This window comes from Aedes albopictus, chromosome 2, assembly GCF_035046485.1.
Source record: "Aedes albopictus strain Foshan chromosome 2, AalbF5, whole genome shotgun sequence".
NCBI lineage: Eukaryota > Metazoa > Arthropoda > Insecta > Diptera > Culicidae > Aedes > Aedes albopictus.
In genome coordinates, this window is record NC_085137.1 from 296,641,671 (window position 1) to 296,647,814 (window position 6,144).

Sequence of the window (6,144 nt, forward strand, 5' to 3'; positions counted from 1 at the left end):
AATATTGCTTCAATGAGGTGTTTAAAGTAATGCAGCATTATATTCATAATTTTAATTATCAATATATGACAAAATTGATGCACTTATATACGGCTTCGTGGTTACTTGGGATATTTCGAGATATAGTTGTGAAAGATGGACCGAGCTAGGGGCTGTTCATAAACCATGTGTATTTTTTGGCAAGAATGGGAGGAGGGCGGGGGTCTGGCCAAAGTCTACGCTCCATACAAATAACATTTTTTTTTTGCATGGACAAAAGTCTTCGAGGGGGGAGTGGGGGTCTGAGATGGTCAGATTTTGGACTACGTGGATAATGAACGGTCCCTTAAGGTGATACTTTGAATTTAGTTTAACTTTCAAATGCTTTACACTGCCACATCCGTGCCGGCATTCTGCGGTTCATAAGCCAGTAGTCCAGTAGATGGAGGTTCAATCAAAGTTTACTCCAAGATCAGGCTTTTCAATCGTCGTTCTAAATTGGATGCCAAAGTCAATCCGTTTTCTCTTCCTTTGCCTTTCTGGATTGATGAAGGATTTCAGCTGGCTGCCTTACCGGGGTCGCAATGTCCACTGGTGTCTTCAGCAAAGTTGCTGAGGAGGGCAAGGACTCTCCGAGGAGCTGCGTCAAAAGCAATTGCCAATACCGTCGCGTCGCGCTCGTATCTCGAGAATCAGACCAAATGGACGAATTTCGTCTTTGGAAAAGTTGATCAGGACATCAAAAGCTATCCGTTAAGCTCACTAATGTTCTGGTTCTAGGTTTGTCCGCTAGGTGGCGCTAGTGAGTCCTAAAAATTCTAAACTTCTGTATCTCGAGAATCAGACTACATAGAAGAATTTCGTCTTCGGTAAAGTTGATCAGGACATCAGAAGCTATCCGATAGTGAAATAGGTACTAGGCTTATCGATTAGGTGGCGCTAGTGAGTTCCAAAAGTTCTAAACTTCTGTATCTCAAGAATCATACTACATAGAAGAATTTCGTCTTCAGCAAAGTTGATCAGGATATCAGAAGCTACCCGGTAGTGCACTAGTTTATTGTAGGTTTATCCGCTTGGTGGCGCTAGTGAGTCATAAAAAGTCCTAAAGAATTTCTTCGTCGGCAAAGTTGATTAGGACATCACAAATTATCCGATAGTGAAGTAGTTGGTTCTAGATTTATCCGCTTGATGGCGCTAGTGAGTCCTAAAAATTCATGGCTGCTATATTTCGAGAACCAGACTACAAAGAATATTTTCGTCTTCGGCAAAATTGATCAGGACATCAAAAGCTATCCGATAGTGAACTAGTTGGTTCTAAGTCTATCCGCTAGGTGGCGCTAATGAGTTCTGAAAATTCTAAACTTCTACCGATACAATTACGCTACGCAACGATGCAACATGTCGTAGAGTTCCCAACGGATCAACCGAGACGCACGCAACAAGGCACTTCGAGAGCCCCTGCTCACTCTGGCCCGGCTAACACACCTCGACATCGTATCAACACCGCTATCCGTTAAATTTGCTGCCATCATCGTCGTCTCGGTTGTGTGTTTAGAGTTTGAGCAGGGGTCTCTCAGACCACCTTCTCAGGCAAGTATGCGTGTATGTCGAACTGTTTTTCCGTCCCTGAAGTATTTTTGGGTTTTCAGCTCCGCATTCCTTCGAATCACAACCTCAGTCGACAACAAATAAGGAGGCAATATTCGTCAACTCAACTCAAATTCGTGAAAACCAGAAGTGTCCACCATTCAGTCTAATTAATATTACCTTACCTTATTTATCTTGTTTAGTTAGTTAAGCTTAACTTCAGGGTTATATACGTTTTTGTTGCCTCCTTTAAAGAGCACTATTTAGTTCACTGGAGGTTTAATGATTTAGTTATAGTTTAGCCTTAATCACAACCTGTAACTAGGATAAAACTGCTTCAATAAACGGGATTTGAAAACATAAACTTCTGTATCTCGAGAATCCGACTACATGCAAGAATTTCGTCTTCGGCAAAGTTGATCAGAACGTCCAGGGCTATCCGTTAGTGAACTAGTTGATTCTAGGTCTATCGACTAGGTGGCGCTTGCGAAATTGAGATCATCATATCCTTGACATTTTTTCCAAGTGCTTTGTCGGACTGAAGTGGGCATTGTGCACAAAAACGTACACCAAATTCTTTTATTGCACGGGTCTGGTCGACCAAGTGGAGGACGATCTGCGGACCCAACGCAGAGTGCGGAACTGGAAAAAAAACAGCCATGGACCGAGTGGAATGGAGGCGGCTACTATGTATGTACAGCAGAGGCCACCCAGCCTTAGCCTGATCGGTTAGAAAGGTAAGTAATGATTTGTTCGTAAAACTGAGCAAAATACTCCCGATTCTTTTTATGCACGAGTTTGGTTTATGCTATAACTCAGTCAATTTGCCGTAGCCTACAGATTTTTGCGGTATGGACGATTGTTGGTTCTCTTAGCAGCTGATGCAGCTCGTGGTTCATTCGCCTTCTCCAAGTCCCGTCTTCCATCTGCACTCCGCTGTAGATGGTACGCAACACCTTCCGTTCGAAAACTCCAAGGGCGCGTTGGTCCTCTGCACGTAGGGTCCATGTTTCGTACCCATAGAGAACGACCGGTCTAATCAGCGTTTTGTAGTTAACTTCGTGTTATGGCGAACTTTATTCTATCGTAGAGTTCTGCGGAGTCCAAAGTAAGCACGATTTCCTGCCACAATGCGCCTCTGAATATTTCTGCTGGTGTCGTTATCGGCGATCACCAGTGAGCCCAAGTACACGAATTCTTCAACCGCCTCGATTTCATCACCGTCGATATGAATTCGGGGTGGCGGGCACGGTGAATCCTCCCTGGAGCCCTTTGCCATCATGTACTTTGTCTTCGACTCATTAATGACTTATCCGATTCGCTTGGCTTCACTCTTTAGTCGGATGTACGTTTCCGCCATCGTCTCAAATTTACGAGCAATAATATCAATATCATCAGCGAAACCAAGCAGCTGAACGGACTTCGTGAAAATCGTTCCACTCGTGTTTCTCCCAGCTCTCCTAATTACAGCCTCTAAAGCAATGTTGAACAGCAAGCACGCAAGCAAGACCATCACCTTGCCGTAACCCTCTGCGAGATTCGAAGGGAATCGAGAGTGTCTCTGATACTTGAACTACCCACATCACTCGATCTATCGTCGCCTTGATCAGTTTATCCGGGAATCCGTATTCGTGCATAATCTGCCATAGCTGGTTTCGATCGATTGTATCATACGCTGATTTGAAATCGATGAACAAGTGATGTGTGGGCACGTTGTATTCGCGGCACTTCTGCAACATCTGGCGGATGGCGAACATCTGGTCCGTTGTAGCGCGTTCACCCATAAATCCAGCCTGATATTGCCCCACGAACTCTCTTGCAATCGGTGATAGACGGCGGCATAAAATTTGAGAGTCTATCTTGTAGGCAGCGCTCACTAGTGTGATCGCGCGGTAGTTCCCGCAATCCAACTTGTCGCCCTTTTTGTAGATAGGACACACGATACCTTCCATCCACTCCTCCGCTAATACTTCCTCCTCCCAAATCTTGGTAATGACCCAGTGTAGTGCTCTCACCAATGCTTCTCCGCCGTATTTTAGAAGCTCGCTTGGTACTTGATCTGCTCCAGCGGCTTTGTTGTTTTTCAACCGGCCAACATCCTCCTCAATCTCTTGGTGGTCAGGGACCGGAAGTCTTTCGTCCTGTGCACAAACTCCTAGATCTGTTGCCACGCCACCTTCGGTACTTGCAACGTCGCCATTGAGGTGCTCATCGTAATGCTGCCGCCACCTCTCGACCACCTCACGCTCGCTCGTGAGAATATTCCCGTGATTATCTCGGCACATGTTGGCTTGTGGCACAAAGCCTCTGCGAGAGCGGTTCAGCTTTTCGTAGAACTTTCTTGTGTCCTTAGCGCGGTACAGCTCTTCCATCGCTTCGCGATCTCGTTCTTCCTGCTGGCGCATCTTCATCTGGAAGACTGAGTTCTGCCTGTTCCGCGCCTGTCTGTAACGACTCATTCGCTCTCGTACGGTGTTGCAACATTCTCGCCCATGCTGCATTCTTCTCGTTTTTCAACTGTTCACATTCGCCGTCGTACCAGTCGTTTCTGTGATTCGGAGTCGAGAAGCCTAGTGCTGTAGCCGAGGTACCAGCTATGGCGGATCGGATGTCCCTCCAGCCATCTTCAAGTGTAGCTGCGCCAAGCTACTCTTCCGTTGGTAAGGCCACTGCTAACTGCTGCACGTAGTCTTGAGCCACTTCTACGTTACGAAGTTGCTCGATGTTGAGCCGCGGCGTTCGACTTCGACGCGTGGTGATAACTGTCGAAAATTTTGAGCGCATTCATACAGTGACTAAGTAGTGATCCGAATCTATATTCTCACTGCGGTATGTGCGGACATTGGTTATATCCGAGAAGAATTTACCGTCGATTAGAACGTGGTCGATTTGGTTTTCTGTTTGGTGGTCAGGTGGCTTTGTGGATATCTTTGCGGGGGAAGAAGGTGCCTCGGACTACCATACCACGAGAGGCTGCAAAGTTTACGCATCGCTGGCCGTTATCATTCGATACGGCATGCAAGCTGTTTCGCCCGATTACCGGTCTGTACATTTCCTCCCTTCCTACCAGCGCGTTCATGTCGCCGACAACGATTTTCACGCCACGCGGCGAGCAACCATCGTATGCTATCTCTAACTGCGCATAGAACGCTTCTTTCTCGTCATCGGGTCTCTCTTCGTGTGGGCAGTTCTTCGGTGGTGTCACTGCTTTGGTAGAAGGCCGCTCGATGCCCGCTTTTCCACACTTTCTGTCCAATCCAACAAAGTTCCTGCAACTCCACGATGTCGAAGCTGCGGGGATGTAGTTCGTCATAAATTATCCTGTCACATCCTGCGAAACCTAGTGACTTGCAATTCCATGTTCCAAGTTTCCAATCGTCATCCTTATTTCGTCGCGTGGGTCTTAGCCGATTGTAATGAATCGTATTTTCTTCTATATTATTCGCAATGGGGTTTTTTACGGGTGGCTTATTGGGCCTACGCCAATACTCCTGTCTCGCTGGAGGGCAATCGTGCCAGTTTTGTTTAACATCCCAACGAACACTAGGACGACCACACTGATGGGGCTACCACCTTGGATCTAGCTGAGCGCGGTGCAGCGTTTCTTACTCAGCCGCTGAATGCTAGAACAGACGCTGTTTGAGCCGCACCTCCTTGGTGAACAGACGCTCGGGTCGTACCTCTTCAATCTAGCTGAAGTCAGAAGGACAACAGTGCCCAGGCTGCACTACCAGCTAAGCACACAACTCTTAGCTGGCGATCTTTGTCATCGTTTGACCCGTGGAAGCATGAGGTAGGAACTTGTGAGGACCAGAGCTATGTTGGACGCGCTCGTTATCGACTCACCGTTTTGCAGCCCACGAACAAATCATATAAATAATATTTTCGTCACAACTCTTGTTCCACTTGTGCACTTCCTTCAAAACATGTTTTGCCACAGTACAAATTAAAATGATGAAAGTAGTCGTCAAACTGCTTTATGGGGTGCTAGCGGTAATACCGCATCATCATCGACGGATAGGTTCTGATCGAATACATACCATTTTTGAAAGTTCGAATTCACGATATTTATGATTTCCCGCACCTTGAATCCTCGATCTTCCGTATGGTCTACGATGAGATGATTATTCGCAAAATGATACTTTCAAACAAAATCATAAAAAACATAGTTTTGGATTGCATACTTAGTGTAGTAGGGTCGAAAATATGGAAGAGATTCGAACCTGGATCATTTAAGTGATAACCACGTTACCTCTAGGTCATTTCACCTAGCTGGAGGTCAGTCTTTAAGTCTGAGTCAAGTTCTAAACATTCTTCTCTAGCATGGTTTTCGTGAAAACGCTATTTTTCGATCAGCTAAAGCGAACCAAGAGTTTGATTTTTTTTTTTTCAAGCTTTATTATTCTAATTAGCCTTGTTATTCAATGACGGGTCCTGTATTAAATTACCAGTAGAGGTGTGTCGACATAACGCAGGTATTTAAAACCAATTAATTTTTGTATTGTTGAGAATAAATAGATTCTAAAATGCAGTGGATTTGGTTCGGTCTGGCTGAATGTGATTTGGAGAAATGGCGAT